The sequence below is a fragment of the Bubalus bubalis genome, chromosome 11, assembly GCF_019923935.1.
Source record: "Bubalus bubalis isolate 160015118507 breed Murrah chromosome 11, NDDB_SH_1, whole genome shotgun sequence".
Classification (NCBI taxonomy): domain Eukaryota; kingdom Metazoa; phylum Chordata; class Mammalia; order Artiodactyla; family Bovidae; genus Bubalus; species Bubalus bubalis.
In genome coordinates this window covers 70,043,321-70,062,473 of record NC_059167.1, presented here as the reverse complement: position 1 = coordinate 70,062,473, position 19,153 = coordinate 70,043,321, and positions in this window count along the sequence as shown.

The following is a 19,153-nucleotide window of genomic DNA, read 5'->3' as shown; positions in this document are numbered from 1 at the left end:
GAACATGAGTTTGAGTAAGCTCCAGGAGTTGGTGATGGACAGGGAAGCCTGGCGTGCTGCAGTCTATGGGGTCGCAGAGTTGGATGCAACTGAGCAACTGAGCTGAACTATCTATATCAGTGAAGGCAAATATTCTTTACTCAGTCTACTGAATCAAATACTAATCTTTTTCTAGAAACATCCTCACAGACGGGCAGCTCTTGTCCCAGTCAAGCTGTCACATAAAGTTAATCATCATATCCTCTATCCCTAAACTTGTAATGATCAGTAAAAAATGTAATTTTTTAATCTCTGGTTTCTTCATCTATAAAATGGTAAGAATAATATATTTGTAGAGTATTTAAGGATTTAAGTATTAAAAATGTTTATATGCCTAATCATAGTAGATGTTCAGTATGTTAAAACCATTATATTTAATTACAGATATTATAGACTTCCAACAAAGGTAACCTCTGAGATGTACTGGTTGTAGGAAACAGCAATATTTCAAGTGCACTTCAATTTCAAATGAAGACTTGAGATTGCCCTTCCAGTGTGTCATAAACAAAAAACAAAAGCAGTTTGGACAGCAGGGAAAATAATGTATACCAGTTTATAGGTTTTTATCTTTCTCCCTCAATCTGTAGTTTCCTAAACTACCTACAATACAAATTTGTAACAGGTAGAATTTGGAGAATTTGGAGTTTCCACCTTTGTGTCATTCCCATGATTCACTTTTCTTCCACGGCAAGGGTAAAGGAAGCTTACGATGATGATGAAAGTCCCAGATCAATTGACTTTAACTTAGTCAAAAGGGAGATTATCCTGGGTGAGTTTGACTCAATCAAGTGAAGCCTTGCAAAACTGGGCTTAGGCCATCTCTGATGTTTGATTCTCCTGCTGGTCTCAAAAAGCAGCTTCCTTATTGTGAGAGGTATATGGGAGGATCAGAGGGCAAGAAACAGTGACCTCGAGGAACTGAGAGTGGCTCTTGGCTGGTAAAGAATCTGCCTGCAATGCAGGAGACCTGAGTTTGATCCTTGGGTTGGGAAGATCCCCTGGAGAAGGAATGGCTACACACTCTAGTATTCTGGCCTGGAGAATTCCACGGACTGTAGAGTCCACGGGGTGGCAAAGAGTCAGACAGCGCTGAGCAACTTTTACTTCACTTGGCTGCCTCCAGCACAAAGAAGATCTTAGTCCTACAACTACAAAGAACAAAATTCTGCCCCAAATCATGGGAACCTGAAAGAGAAGTCAGAGCTTTAGAAAGGAACACAATCCAGCTAACCCCCTGATTGCAATCTGTGAATATTGTGACTCACAGAAACTGAGATAGCACGTGTACTAAGTTTGTGGTAATTTGCTAAACAACAGCAGGAAACTAATACAACAGACATCTTTTTCTAGTCTTCCAACAGGCTATTTACATGGTGATTCAGGAGAAGATTCTGTCCAATGGCTTGAAAATCAGAGAAGAATGGGACTGGGATAAAATGGTCAGCATGTAGGTCATTTGAACCTGCTCAAAATTTTCAGATATTTAAGTAGAGTTAGTCAGAATGCATTATTGGGTCCAGGAAATATTTATTTTTAAAGAGGGAGAAGAAACTTCCCTACCAATTCCATTAACAACTACTCACCTCTATCAATAACTAAGCCACCCAAATTATGTTGGTTCTTAATTAAAGACACAGTAATTTGACAGCTACACTAGTAATTGAGTGGAAATGTTAGGAAACAATTTAATTAGAAGAAATGACTCTGTTTACCAGAAAAATTAATGAAAACAATCTCATAGTACTAACTATAAGTGATTGGAAACCCTTTAGAAGGTTAATAATGGATTAAATGGGAATCCTTGAGTTGGCCCAACTGTTTTAACATTAGAAGACTTATTCTAGACTCAGTCCCACACATTTATGGGTTCCAAACATGACCTAAAAACTAAACAAACAAATCACAAGCTTTGGAAGAAAGGAAAATGAGCTCGAGGATTGCCATAATGGCATTCTATTTGAAATCTGTATATCTTAAAATGAATTAAGTGAAATAGACATATAATCACACATCTATTTTAAGTATAGGCCAATGATAAAAATGGGGCTCAGTATCTCAAAATCATCAAACAACAAAGCAAGTCATAGTCCAATGAATTTTTATATCACCCTTGAAGAAATATACTGGAAGCTCACAACTATGAATAAAAGTAGGTTAAAAACCCAGAAGCAAAAATGACTTCTAGAAAAGTGGCAAGAAATGAAAAACTATCAATGAGACCACACACTTTATTTCTTATGAGGCAAGAACATATTAGTCACTTCATAGCATTTATTTAAAAAGATTTTATTCTTGAGGACTAGCAAATTTAAATCTGAATGTCTTTGAGTATGAATGTATGAATGAGTGTTTAGGTGTATATATGTGTGTGACTTTACAAATATGAATGGAAAGATAGAAAGGATATATAAAGAAAATCATCCAAGATTCTTTGCTTCTTACCTAACTCCCCTCCCTACCCCCACCTCTTTGGTAAACTACAAGACTCCTCTAAGTCTGCTTTTGTTTTGTAGATAGGTTCATTTGTGCTATATTTTAAAATTCACATATAAGTGATATCATTTAGTATTTGTCTATTTCTGACCTACTTCACCTACTATGATAATCTCTAGTTCCATATATGTTGCTGCAGATGGCATTCAGTCAGTGACATCATGTCCTTTTGAAATGGGCCATGAGAGCTGACTCCATTCGCACCACAGAAATAGACTAGCATAGTATCAGTACTCGAGGGCTCCCCTGGTGACCTAGTGGTTAAGACTCTGCCTGCCGATGCAGGGGACATGGGTTCAGTACCTGGTCTGGGAGCAACTAAGCCTGCACTGAAGAGTAGTCCCTGCTCACCACAACTCAAGAAAGGCTGCACGCAGCAATGAAGACCCTGTGCAGCTAAAAATAAATAAATAAATCTTTAAAAAAAGTAAAAAAAATATGTCAAACCCCATTTTTAAAAGCACAAATAAAAATTGATTTGTGGTTTTATGGAAGTAGGTAATTTAGTGTGAAGGTTATATTTCAAAGTCTCTTCACTCAGCTTGGTTCAGTCATTCAGTCATGTCCAACTCTTTGTGACCCCACTGACTGCAGCATGCCAGGCTTCCCTGTCCTTCACCATCTCCCAAAGCTTGCTCAAACTCATGTCCATCAAGTCGGTGATGCCATCCAACCATCTCATCCTCTGCCGTCCCCTTCTCCTCCTGTCTTCAATCTTTCCCAGGATGAGGGTCTTTTCCAAAGTGTCAGTTCTTTGCATCAGGTGGCCAAAGTATTGGAATTTCAGCTTCAGCATCAGTCCTTCTAATGAATATTCAGGACTGATTTCCTTTAGGATTGACTAGTTTGATCTCTTTGCAGTCCAAGGGACTCTCAAGAGTCTTCTCCAACACCACAGTTCAAAAGCATCAATTCTTCAGCACTCAGCTTTATTTATAGTCCAACTCTCACATCCACACATGACTACTGGAAAAACCATAGCTCTGAATAGAAGGAACTTTGTTGGCAAAGTAGTATCTCTGCTTTTTAATATGCTGTCTAGGTTGGTCATAACTTTTCTTACAAGGAGCAAGCACCTTTTAATTTCATGGCTGCAGTCACCATCTGCAGTGATTTTGGAGCCCAAAAAGATAAAGTCTCTCACTGTTTCCATTGTTTCCCCATCGATTTGCCATGAAGTAATGGGACTGGATGCCATGTTCTTAGTTTTCTGAGTGTTGAGTTTTAAGCCAGCTGTTTCACTCTCCTCTTTCACTTTCATCAAGAGGCTCTTTAGTCATTCTTTGCTTTCTGCCATAAGGTGGTGTCATCTGCATATCTGAGGTTATTGATATTTCTCCTGACAATCTTGATTCCAGCGTGTGCTTCATCCAGCCCAGTGTTCTGCATGATGTACTCTGCATAGAAGTTAAATAAGAAGGTGACAGTATATAGCCTTGACATACTCTTTTCCCGATTTGGAACCAATCTGTTGTTCCAGGTCCAGTTCTAACTGTTGCTTCTTGACCTTCATGCAGATTTTTTCAGGAGGCATGTAAGGTGGTCTGATATTCCCATCTCTTTAAGAATTTTCCACAGTTTGTCGTGATCCACACAGTCAAAGGCTTTGGCATAGTCAATAAAGCAGAAGTAGATGTTTTCCTGGGACTCCTTTGCTTTTTTGATGATCCAATGGATGTTGGCAATTTGATCTTTTGTTCCTCTGTCTTTTCTAAATCCAGCTTGAACATCTGGAAGTTCAAGGTTCATGTACTGTTGAAGCCTGGCTTGGGGAATTTTGAGCATTACTTTAATAGTCTCTTCACTATTCTACCTTGTTCTCAATTCAGGTCTTTAACATAACTAAAGACTTATTGCTTATCAATACTTAGCTAGGGATTATAAGAGTCTAACAGATAATAAGTGAACTTATTTTTCAGAATACATTTTCTGACTCTATCAAAAATTTGAAAACTGGTCCAGTCTACCCATGGTGTTGAGGGGGGCAAGGTGAATATATTGATAGCTATTACTACTACTAACTCTGTCATCATTCTGAAATTTTGTATTTGGAGTCCATGAAAAAAAAATTTCCATCAGTGTTGAGCAAATAATATATATGGCTTCTCTGGATGATCAAGATAAAAGCTCATCTCCTAATGTAGCATCTATTTTTCCTATTGCAAGGAAATAGCACAGGGATTAGCAGTACTTTCACCATAATTTTTTTCTATTGATCAATTAAAAAAATTTAAAATGTTTTTACTACATAAGAATACACGCTTATGGTAGAAAAATTAGAAGATACGGGTAAGTGATAAGAACAAAATTAAAAACATCCATAACTCAGTACCTCTTTTAGTAGGATATTCTCTCCTTTTGTCTAAGAAAAATATGGATCTATATGTATAAACATAGCCTTTAAAAATACAATAGTTAACATAAAAATTAAATGAAAAATCCTCTGGGTAACTAAACTACTCTGGGTTTTATGGCAAAATAAGTTGGAGGGTGCAGCCAAGAGCCCCCATGGGTCCTCTGAACTGCAAGGGCATGCTCATGATAGAGAGTAGATACAGGGACATTTATCAATAACAATGTCAATGCTTTCATAGACTTTAACAACATACAATACATAATACTTGTCACATATTTAATAGGTTAAATTTGTATTATAATCTACTGATACCACACTTGAATATAAGACTTGCTTCAGGGTGTAACTGCATTCAGCACTGGATAGCATGCTAATAAAAGCTGTAGCAAAAACAGTTTTATGATCCTCCATTGACTAGTGTTTTACATTATATTATCTTACTGCAGACATTTGAATTAAAGGTTAACAAACTCTAGTTAATGGGTTGTCTGAATGAATGTACAGTGCATGAATACAAGCTTCTTGCATTTTTTAATCAGTTTTGATACTACACATGCTTTGTGATTTGGGTTAAGACAGGACTGTAAGTGGGTGGTGGCTCTTGACTGACTCTTAAATAATATGAAATAGCACATTTTGTTAGACTTCCTCCAATTAAGTGCATATCCCCCATTAAAGCAATCTGTCATCATTTTAACAATGTCATTAACATCTACAATATAACTCACAGGGGCTTTGCACTTCTTTCCAAATCAGTAGCACATACATTTATATAGAAAGCTTAAAGTACAAAAACAGATTTAAGAAGCCTTCAACTCTAAGCTATGCAAGTATTTTTAATGGGTTATATAGAAGATATGACTTTACTAAGAAAGAAAAGCCCACAGAAATTATATATCCATTAAGCTAGACTAATGATATGAAATACAAATTTTTTCTTCTGATGTAGGTATCAAGAAACATGGTTTACTGTACTACGAAATGTATTTTTGGCTAATGAAAATAATTTAAACTACTAGGTTATTGAAAGCAAAAATTATTATGTAAAATGTATGACTTTTATATAAATGATTATTTTCAGTCTAGAAATATTTTGGAAATTTTTAACAGATAAAAGTAATACATTAAATGCCTAATAAAAAGATAAAAATTTATTAGGATATTTAGATGGTAATATCCAACTTTAAATTGCTAAAATACATCTTATTTACTACTGTGGCTTCAATAAAAAGACTAAGATTCAATAAATAATAAATACAGGGAGAAAGCTTAAGTTTATAAAATAGAGTAAATGTTCTGCTCCAGGAAGAACATCTCTTTCCCTCAAAATACCTTTATCACAGGAAAGTATGTACTATTGTATAAATATAAGTTAGAATAGGAAATGTGGGGTTTTTTTTACTAAGTTTTCAATATGTATAAAAGTTCTCTTCGTTTAATTTGCTTAAAATTTTTCTCATTAACAGCTTACAAATAAAATATAAAATGAAACCTAACTAGAAGGATAGAGATATCGCAATCATTTTTCAGATCTTTAAAATCTTTCCCTGAACTTGACTCACTGTCTCTTGCAATTACTCAGAATAATCTACTAAACTTTGCAATTAGTTGGAGTCATGTCTTTTCTTCCTTATTAGAATATAAATTCCTTAAAGTAAGGATTAATATTCTGTGTCCCTTCAAAACTTTTACAGAGCTTAGCACAGCACTTTGCACATTACAAATACTAAATAAATAAATGCCCTGCAATTATCTTAAATATAACATGTCCAAAATTCATTCATTATCTCTACCTTAATAGCTCTTCCTTTTTTAAGATTCCTTATTTCAATAAATTTGCTAACCATTGAGTCTCCCAAACAAAAACCTGGGAATCATCCTTGCTTGCTTCCTGATACATGCTCGGGGGTCTCAAGGTTTGTCAAAATTCTGTCTCTGCATTAAAATCCTAATATTTCTCATCTCTGGCTTCTCTTTTCTGTCCCCACATACACCATCTCTTGCTAGGTCCTCCTTTTCCTGGCATCTATCCCAACAGTTCAGTTGCTCAATATCCTTTTCGCTTTAATGTTTGGAATATATTTGAGTTCTGTTTCCTAGGTTCCAAAACACAATCCTCTATGGGTAACTTTTGTTCAGTCCATTCAGCACTTGGTATAAGTAGTTCCCAAATTTGCTTCACAGCAACTACTCTGCAATCTCCTTTATTTCTCATTTCTTATCATTTTTCCCTCTAATTATCTCATTCATGAGTGATTCACCAGTCATTTGTGATAGAACCAAAGTCCTTAATGTTGCTTAAAAGATAAATCTACATCATTAAGATACATTAGATCAGACAAGGGCCAAAAAGATGCTAAATTTGGGAATAAAATGCTACGTACATAGAGGGGATAATCCTTTTTTGGATTTAAAATAATATCAATAAAGATCAAATTTCTGCTTCTTCAGTGGGAGTTTTAAGACACAGTGATGCTATTCTGGAAAGCTTTTCTCTAAAAAGTGAGTGGTCCTCAACTCAAGTGAAGTCAATTATTTTACTTCATTTTCTGTACAAAATCCTTTTCCCTTAAAATAACCATCTTAGCAAAGCAAAATACTGTCACAGTGGTGAATTATCATAGTGACCAAACTGAGTAAACTGTTTCTGAGGCTCTTTCATCTTACATCTAGACAATCAAAATCATATAAGAGAACTACATAATGAATGGCCTCTTCTTTTGGAGAAAGATATAGTACATGCCACCAGAAATATTCCCCTAAAAGTCTAATATAAATTCCCAATTTATTCCTTCCTTCAACCCACATTTTCTAACCTCCCTGAGTACAAGCCAATGGACCAGACCTGGCCCACTTGCTTGCTCCTATACCTCATCAGTAGACAGAATCAGATTCTCAAACAAGAACAAAGGCAACCAGCATATTGGGTTTAGTGATCATGTGTTCATTTATGTGATCACATTGGATTCATGTGAAGATTATTCATTAATCTCCATAGCAAGATAGCAGAAATGAAATATCACACAGCCTGAAATTAAAAGACAAGTCGATTGCATGTATTAGACTCACACTATTTGAATCTTTTAAAGTCACTCAACTCTCTGGCTTTAAGTTTTCTCATTGAGTAAGCACTAAGCATTTCTTTGAGTAAGCATTAAGTAAGATACTAATATCTAACACTTAATAAGTATTTCATACCTGCATGATACTCTGCACAATTGTTGCATCGATTCTCACAACAATTGTAAAAGACAATACTCCCAAGACTCAGGTATTATTACACCATTACATAGAAAAGAAATCTGAAGTTCAGAGAAATAAAGAAATTTGCTAAATTTCCAGTATACAGTAGGGTGGAGTTTAAACCTGCTACATCTGATTCAAGGGCCAGGTCCTTTCTACTACATTACTTCCTTATGACATAGCAGAAGAGGAATCCCTACTACATTCAAGGTAAAAACCCAGCTCTGTAAGCCTGCCACTACTATAAATAAATGGTGCAAGAAAATGTACACTTGCTTAACAAAGAAAATGTCCTTATCAAGAACTAAATTATGGAGCTTCTCTTAGTTTATAACATTTGGGAAACAATAAAATCTTGCTCTTCCTTACAATTGAAAACATTTTCAAATGACTACAGGAAAAATTACAAGAACCAGAATCCATTTATTTAATTTTTTAAAGCAAGGAGTAGACTATTTGAAGGAAAGGTGTAGACTCCATAATTGCATGAAATACTTTGCTAACTTAACATCATTAACTTTCTTATCTTTATATTAAAACATATCTAGAAAACAGCTCAATTCACAATTTTTTGTGTCAGTGGATTGAGAGAATTAAAAATCTAAGTATATACATTTTTTTTCATTATTTATGAAACAACCTACATAGTTCATTAGGTTGTTTTTGTGAATTCACTGACTTTGAACTCAAAGCTATGGGTTTTAAAATTTAAATTGTAAGTTTAGACAGCCTGTACCTGCCAATGTGCACAGTCATTTATGCATTCATTTACTTTTCTATTCCACAATAGCCTTTGAACATCTGCTATGGGCTGACTTCCCTGAGAAAGGTATAACAGATGTAGAAGAATGTATAAGGCCTGACCCTATACCATTCAGGGTATGGGAAAATGACATGGAGTGGGTGGTGCTTCAGAAAGAATAAGCAAATTGTAAATGCTCTGATTTCCCATAGAGGTTTTGATGAATACTACTCATTAGACCCTCTCTAGAAGAATATAATCTTTAACTGCAGAAAAATATTTTGTGGATTTCAGTAGAATTGCCATTGTGTATACCGAAGCTATGCCTGAACAGCATTCTGAACTTTGAGTCTATAATAAACACATGGTCTTCAAACTGGGATTGAGCATAACTGTCAATATTAAGTGATTTATGATCACCCTTAGATAATCAGCAATCATGTTCTATTGATTGACATGCCAAGTCCTTGATAGCACCAGGTATTATGGCTAACGCAAATAATTATTTTTCCTGTGAGTTTAATTAAGGGTCTTCAGACCGATGTAATTAAAGCTGCAGTGGCATTTGAAATGCATCACCTAAATAAAGCACTCTAAGGTTTACCCTAGCAAGATTTGTAAGACATCTAAGTAATTGCAATTTGTGTTATTTTATTTATTTTATTCCACATGTTACTTTCCTGAAGGAATCAATGTCTCTGCATATGTAAATATATATATATATTATATATATATATACACACATATAGCCATATTATCAGCAAGTATTTCATTATTTTTATGAACAAAACTATTAACTAATTGCACATCAACATCAGATATAGGAGCAAATGCTTATTCAATATTTAAATTTAGGAATTCTCATTGCCCATTATCTATCTATTAAGAATTACAAGTTCCAATTAATTGAGAATTCCATGTTAATCACATGCCTTATAATGAGATTATTTGTTATCCCTAGCCTTCTTCAACAGCACTGATTAAACCTCTCAGTATACTCGCTAAGTTGATATTTTTTACCTATTGTCTTCATACCTAGTTCAGTGTGGTATTAAACAGCAAACTAAAGAGTATAATTTATTGTTAATTTTGTCCTATAGATTTCCTTGGTGCTTAAAATTCTCTGACATGCAGAGGTATTCCACAGATGATAAAGAGAAAATATTAATGCCACAACATAGGAACCATTTAGCTCTCTGCAATCAAAATCAGATTCTGCCTCCACACCATCCTAGAACACATAAATGACTGTTAGGTATGCTATTGCTATACTTTATTATATTATTGAACTCATTTCAAACTTATCAATTTTTCATGTCATATATATATGTAAATTATATATATATATATATATAAAATTACCAATTCAGTAAATGTAGGTAACCTCCATTCTATTTAGGGAACCAAGGTTTAAAATGGCTATATAATGATGATGTAGGACTCAAATCCAAACAAATGACCCAAACCCTGCAAAAATAATCTATATAACACAATCTCTCTGTTTAAGAGTTTGAGTTGAAAGTTTACGAGTTTAAGAGTTGAAAAGGAGTTACTTTAATGAAAGGTTAATTTTTCTAAATAAGTGCCAGAAGCAAAATTAAAATTAATAAGCCACCAAAATATTGTCTTGAGTTTCCCTAGGTTCTGATTAATTCCACTTATATTTCAAGAGATTTAAAGACAAAAAAACCAAATAGTGACTCTGAAACACTGTTTTATACCTCTGCTTACTAAAACTCTAGCAGTAAAGAAATATTTGTATCATAACATCATAGAAATATAGTAAACTCATCATAAGGTTGTTTTATTGAAGAAGCCATTTTTTCAAATTAAATAGATATGAAGGAACAGATGTACAATAAAAGGAAACCACACACTTTATTTGTTCCTATTCTGATTTCCCACATGATCTGCTACAAAAATACATAAGTACTTCCTGTTCTGATTACCTTTGAGCATACCTTTGAGCATACCATTAAACAAAATTTTTATATCCAGTGGCTGTCTTTAATGTAGAAAATAAATATTGTATTCACAGAAAGAAATACAAGATTTCAATCCTCAACTCATTATCTTTTTGGTAGAATGTTCACGACTACCCAAATGCTCAGTAATGATTTTTATTGTATTCAGCATTCACTCCCCAATTTTTTTCAAATCTACAAATGGAATTTATTTTAAAGCCCTAGGAAGTCATTAAGATTATCCCTACTTGGAAACAGAGTCAAAGGACTCTGTAACCCATTTAAGTAAACAGATTTACAAACACGATAGTACCTTACAAGTGATTACGTGCTCACTTTGCTTTCCAAATTGTCATTGAAATAACTACCCATGCATAAAAATGATGCCCATATCAGCACTAGAAACTGTCCATGGGCACCTCACACATCAGAGTTCTTGAATTGTCTGCTAGCTGCAGACATTATTGGAATAAAGAGAGGCCAGCTCATTCTTTAACCACTGTGGAACATGTGAAAAGTACACAGGTGGAATCCCAACAGGAATCCAGAGAACCTTCTAATTTGATTGGGTGAAGACAACTGGTAGCTTTATATACTAGAGACCACCAACCACCAACAGAGCAGTGATCACACGGCAAGGCTTTTCTCCTGCTGTGCACATCCAAAAATGAAAGCATTGCATGGCTGGCTCCTGCTGAGAGTAGGTATAGTGAGCTTAAAACAGAGCCTCCAAATTATTTGCCACTCTTCCCATCAATTTGCAATTGCTCTGTTTAAATGTTAGTATATATTTTATTCCTTCATATTGATCCACTCAGAGTATCAACATGTTTTCCTGTGCTAAGAGATACTCTTTGCTTTGGTTTTTTTTTTTTCTTTTTCTTTTTTTTTTTTTTGCTATCCTTACCGAGGGAGGTCTAGGCTTGTTAATTTTTAAAGACTGAATGGATTTTTTCTGAGAAAATGTGATTCTACCATTCAGGTCCAGATGAAGGGATAGGAGAAAGTTAATAGCTATAGTTTTACTTCACAGTTTCAGAAACTCAGTAACAGTATTGGGTACAGACAGTGGGGAGATATACCTTTGTACTAAAAACACCATAAAATTGAGCCTGGAGCATTGCCCCATTTTTTGGGGGGTTGGTTGTTTATGTGGTTACCCTCTGCTAGATAAGGGATATAGAAGGTGATAAAATACACAAGGATCCACACTCAGACAAAACAAAATAACAAATAGGAATTTCCAAATTTAAAGATAAATAAAGAACAAAAAGAGCTGAATATAAGGAAGGAGGAGGAGGGAGAAGAAAAATGTTCTGACCTGAAGAAAGACCTGGGGTTAAAGGTAGAAATACATCAAAAGTTAAAACTGTGAGTGGTAGGAGGCCCAGACCATCACAAAGGAGACAGAAGAATCAGGTAATGAGAAATAAAAGTATCAGTTGCTCAATAAAGCTGATTCAAGAACCTGTCTTGAATCACAGGCTACGGTAGTGTTCTTAGATCATTTGTGAATCCGCCAGCTATGCCCACGTAGTCACTAGCACAGCCATGTGACTACAAACTTCCAACATAGAAACTGGCACTTACCCCAGAAAGTAAGTGCCCAGAAACACCAGCCATGGATCCTCCACACAGCAGGCTGCATCTAAAAAAAGAGAGGAAGAGACAGAAACGTTCAGATGAGGCTGATCATCACATACAAATTCACAAATCAGAAAAGTAACTTCTCCCAAGGAACTGGTTAGAGAATGGGATGAGGACTACTTCGAGGGGACCAAGAATACTACCCAAGACCTCTGACAGAATGGTGAGACAAGGGAATAGCCTTTACTCCCACCATGTAAACACATTAGGCAAAACAGATCGAAAAGATCTGTATGTTTGGATAACTCTTGCCATTATAATGATGAGGGAAAATTCATGCATCTATTCAGGCAGAAAACAAGCAAAAAACACACTATCTCTGAAAGGAAAAGGAAAATCAAGTTGTCCACAGTTTTTTTTCTGTTAACTCTCTGGGATAAATGGAATCAAAGAGATAGAGTTTTGAGGGAAAATATGATAGTGAGCCAAGATGCAACAAAAATACATTGCCAAGCATAAGAAAAATAGACATTGTCAGGAATGCAGAGCTCAAAAACTATCACCTGCATTATATTCCTTAAAAATTACTGAATAGCAATTCTCCAGCTGATGGAGAGATGGATCTAAGACACTTAAAAACGTGAGCCATTGTACAATATTATAAAGGGACATTGGTAATAATAAAAAAATATTGGTAGCACACATGTTGTTTGAAAATTTCTTGTAATATGTCTATCAGACTTAATAACAGCCAGTGATTCAGTGTCATTGAGTCACTGGCCTCATTGACACTGAATCACCCACTCAATGGACATGAGTCTGAGCAAACTCTGGGAGATGGTGAAGGACAGGGAGGCCTGGCGTGCTGCAGTCCATGGGGTCGCAAGAGTCAGACACGCCTGAGCGAATGAACAACAACAAAATTTAATGCAAATATAATAAATATTGAAAGAGATAATATATACGCTCAAGTAAATAATAACAAAGATTTTTAAATCTAGAATTATTTTGTAGTCAACTATAAACTTCAGGGTAAGCAGGAGGAGGGGAAAGCGACTAAACAAAGGGCAAGTATCTAAAATTATTTTCTTAGAATCACTAAAAATTGCTTCATTTTTCATTTAATTACTAGAAAAATGTTTTTAAAATCTTAGGGAATACTAAAAGCATATATTTTTTCCATATTTCCAAGGACCAAAGGATAAAAAGCTTAAACTACATGAATATGGAAAAAAAGAAAAAAATCTTTTGAGTTGTGGGTTTAAAAAGATACCACAACTTAGATGATGGGCTAGGTAAAAGTTAATAAAAATTAAAAATGGTATCTATAAATTAGGTAATTTAGAAAAACATATACTTACTGTATGTATCAGTGTTTTTAATATAAAAAGAAAAAGAAAATAAAGAATTGAAAATTTAATGATAACAAGAATAACTATTTAAAAAGCAAACAACAATAAAAGAGAATTCTATATAAAATAAACATAAGAGCTGGTTCTTTCAAAAAATGTAAAATTAAAAATTATGTCAAATCTATACAAATACAAAGAGAAAATAGAAAAATCAGAAATTATTTTAAATCATTAAAGAAATCTCATGCAAAACTATACCTCTCTTTTGAAAAATCCAACGACATGGTAAATTTTCTAGGAAAATTTAAAATACCAAAATCAATTCATAGAAAAAGTAGATAATACTTTCCTAACAAACTTTTATAAGTTATCAAGACATTATATTCAAGTACATCTTCATACTTGATATATTTATAGATTAAGCTTTCAAAGAAAAAATGGTTTTTATATCATATAAACAATTCCAAAAACTAGAAGAAAAAATATCCATAATTCTTTCTTATATAGTTAGCATAATGAAAAATTGGCAAAGATTGTATATTAAAAAGCCACAAAGGCTGAGAGCTAAACTTAAGCTTACTCTTGAATATATAATAACATGCACATGTGTGTGCTCACCAAACTTTATATATATATATACACACACACATACTCACACACATATCTGAGTCCTTTGGTTTCTTTGTTTTAAGCAAGTGTCATACTCATAGAATGCATCTGTAAGGATTTCAGGTAAATCTTTGATAAAGCTTCCAATGAATTTATAAATTATTGGTATGTTAATAATTTTATCTGTCAAATTGTTCCATCTAAGAGTATGGACTCTTTGTATTTTCTACAGTTTTTGCATCCTTTAATACAGTTTTATTCATTCCCCACAGAAATCTAAGGGCTGCTTTGTTTAAATATAGCATACACTTTAACTTTTCTTAATATTTTAAATGGAATTTTGTATCTGTTAAATTTTCTGGTTGCTTGTGATAATTGATTTTTTTCTTGATGGTCACAAATCAGTCTTATATCTAGGAATAGTTTTCCCATCAACAATATTGGATAATTTATTTTTAAATATGGAAAAAATGTAAAAAACTGAAAAAGGCATAATTCTGGATCTATGTCAGACAAAAGACATTGGAATATGAGAATGAAACAAAACATTCACCAATCACAGACTAACAAATATTTGTAAGTACTATGAATGTATGTAATTTGAACAGGAGAATGAGTTCAAGAGGAAACAGCAACAATGAACAAATTTTTAAAAATTCATTAGGTCTAAATAACTGGGTTTTTAAAAGATTTATTAATAACAACCTGGAAATAAAATTTTACATGCTATCAACGTGAGAAGTGGGAAGTGAGGGGACAGGTGAGCGAGAAGGTATGCTACTGTTCTTGACTTACACAGGTGGAGAAAGGATACAATGACTAAATTATTATAGGCAAATATAAGCTCAAATATGTTTATTAAAAATCTATAGGTAGAAGCTGAGGAGTGAGCCAGCTGTGTTGACATATTCAGCATGACTGGCAAGAGAGTAAAATATTTAACATGCACTTTTGAAAAATGTGAACATACACAAAATATGACCTAAATTCTACATCACATCCAAGATGAATCCTGCAGTTCACTCAATGAACATATCATGATCAAGATTTGTGAAATGCAACAAAGGAAAATCTAAAAATGTAAATTATATAATAGTTATGTAATAAAACTATGTAACATCCTAGTTTATACTGAAAATAATTTGATAAATGGTAACATTATAATTGTAAGAATGACTCTTTGCAAACTAGAAATCCAAAGGGATGTTCTTGATTTAAAAGGTATGAACAAAAACCCATGGCAATCACTATATTCAATGCTAAAATACTACAAGCCTTCCAATTAAAGTCAAGGATGTGATAAGGATGCCATAATCATTACTCTCTTGCTGTGTTCCTATGTATACAAAACTAGATGTTCTTTTCTAAACATTCGATAAGAAAAGGAAATCAGATAAAAATACTGGAAAGAAGGAGATAAGATTGTTATTATGTGTAGAATGTATAATTACCTACCTAGAAAACTAAAAATAATCACTTGTGAATTACTAAGACTAATTTTGAACAAGGTGACTGGATAAAAGGTTAATATATAAAATCAACTGGCTTGCCAATATGCCACTATGAAAGAAAAAGTTAGCCAAACTAAAGCAAAATATTTTATGATGGTGGTGGTGGTAGTAGAGAAAGCCATATTATAAAATGTCTGTGACAGTAGAAAGAAAAAAAAAAACACAACATGACTCTCAAAACCATAATAGCAAAGTGAGATTATGACATTTTTTAAGAAAAAATTATCTTTCAAAAACTTAGTTAACTCACTGTTGAGTCATTACCATTAGCTAATACCCTTTTTGAATCACTAATTTTCATAATAGCACATTTGTCTGCAAGTGTATTATAGTTTTTAAAGAACTAAACCACATAATAAGACTTTCCTGGTGGCTCAGACCCTAAAGCATCTGCCTACAATGCCAGAGACAGGGGTTCGATCCCTGGGTCAGGAAGATACCCTGGAGAAGGAAATGGCAACTCACTCCAGTATTCTTGCCTGGAAAATCCCATTGACGGACGAACCTGGTAGGCTACAGCACATGGGGGCACAAAGAGTTGGACACAACTGAGCCACTTCACTTTCACTTTCAAACCACAGTTTTTTGTATGAAATAGGAGTTACTACAAAGGTTATTAAAAGTTGGAAAATTTGTATCTTCTACTGCAGGCAGACACGAATAGAAATGGATTTGTTTTTGAGATGTTATCTTAGCCATTGAAATTAAGCTAGAAGTTGATTTCTATTTCTAGAGAAGAAATGTGTACTTCTGATCTTAATGTCATCTTTGTAATGAAAGGCTTCTGTTATAGACTATTTGTGTTCTCTCAGCATTTCAGATATTGAAATCCTAACCTCAAAGCTATGCTTATAAGAGCTGGGGCCTTTGAGTGGTGATTAGGTTAAGGGGGTGGAGCCCTTATAAATGGAATTAATGACCTTATGAAACATACTCCAGAATGCTCTATTGCTTTTTCTGCCATGCAAGGACACAATGAGAAGACAGCTGCTCTCTATGAACTCAGGAATCAGGTCCTTATCAGATACTGATTCTGCCCATGCCTTGAACTTGGCCTTCTCGGTCTCCAGAACTGTGAGAAATAAATATTTGTTGTTGAAGCCAACAGTATTTTTGTTATAGCAGCCTGACCTGCCTAAGACAGTTTTCACATCCTTATTCCCAACCAACAATAATCAGTTTGAGTATATAAAACAAATTCTATTCAGAAGGTTATAAAAAAATTATAAAGAAATTGGGAATAATATGTAAAACTTTTACAGAGAAAACTATACATATTTTACTGAAGAACATAAAAGAAGACTGGTTAAGGAAAACTACCATTTCCATTGAGGTGAATATTCCAAATTGCAAACAGGTCAGTTTTTCTCCAATTCAATCTATAAATTTAGTATCTTCCAAAACAATATTGTGCGCGTGTGTGTGTATAAAATAGAAATACTGCATAGGGACCAGAATTCAATATTGTGATTCAAATGGACTTTAACCTTACTTTTAGTAATTTAATTAGACACAGAGAGGAGGTTCAGGTATTACATGTGTAATTCAGTTCAGTTCGGTTCAGTTACTCAGTTGTGTCCGATTCTTTGCAACCCCATGGACTGCAGCACACCAGGCTTCCCTGTCCATCACCAACTCCAAGAGCTTGGTAAAACTCATGTCCATCGAGTTGGTGATGCCATCCAACCGTCTCATTCTCTGTCATGCCCTACTCTTCTTCCCTTCAATCTTTCCTGGCATCAGGGTCTTTCCAATGAGTCAGTTCTTCCCATCAGGTGGCCAAAGTATTGGAGTTTCAGCTTCAGCATCAGTCCTTCCAATGAATATTCAGTGTTGATTTCCTTTAGGATTGACTGATTGGACGTTCTTGCAGTCCAAAGGACTCTCAAGAGTCTTCTCCAACACCACAGTTCAAAAGCATCAATTCTTTGGCACTCAGCTTTCTTTACGGTCCTACTCTCACATCCATATACGACTACTGGAAAAACCAGACCTTTGTCGGCAAAGTAATATCTCTGCTTTTTAATATGCTGCCTAGGTTGGCCATAGCTTTTTTCCCAAGGAGCAAGCATCTTTTAATTTCATGGCAGCAGTCACCATCTGCAATGATTTTGGAGCCCAAGAAAATAAAGTCTGTCACTGTTGAAAGGCTCCATTGTTAATAAGATTTTTCTCTGAGTATTTTTTTCATTTTATTCATCTCCCTTTTTATATTTCTTATAATAAACATGTAATTCTTTCATAATTAGAAAAAATAAATATTATTTTAAAATATTATGAAAAGGGGAAAACCATCTGACTCAGCTAGAATTCTCTGAGGTAATATAATCTAGATTCATTCCACCAAAAATACAGATATAATATAGTGTGAAGGTCTTTTTTTTTTTAATAATTCACTTCAATAATTTCAAAGGGAAAATATATGCTGGTGGTCTAAAAATCTATAGTCCAGCTCTGTGCCGTAAGTATAATCTTTTTATGAAGGCTTATATATATTCTTATCAAGGGTTCATGGTTATTCTAGGGAGCCTTTGAAGATGATAGGAACCTATGGTTTTACATTCCTGAGAGTCTGATAGCCTAGAAATTCACTGAGAAGTCAGCATGTGTTTACAGAGATTCAAGTTTTGATTACCCAGCGCCCCAAGTCACTTAGGATAAAAACAAACAATCTTTATCATCATTTTAGCATAATGTTCAGAAGTGATTTGAAGCACAGCAGCAAGGCAGCCTAGCAATTAATAGGGAGATTAAGATCATAGACACACAGTGGACAGTAAGGAATACAGACTGTATCAGACAGTCATAATTTTTCCACTATTCATTTAAAACAATAATTAACAGATCAAAATTAAAGTTTCCAAGGTGGTAAATGTTTAATAGTTTCAGTGCATCCTAATATAAGATATGCTTTTTAAAAAGCATGTTTCTGAATCATTTGAAAAATTGTTGTGACAATATCTCAGTGAATCTAATGAAGAAATTATGTCCAGGCTGTATCAAATATAAAAAGTACTAATTATATCATAGAAACATCTCCTGAACCTTTCAAAATGTTTAGGAAAAGTTTGAAATGCTTCAAAATAAGAAGTTCTCTTTATAAAATTCAACATGTGAAGTACTTGGTGGTTTTAAAGAAAAACAAAGTCCTACTTTATAAAAGAATGGTGAGGGGACAGATTGATGGTTCAGTCCTTATTAAAATGTCATTATTTGTTGCTCTTTGTATCTTCATATATTTATTTCAGAATTAGGGG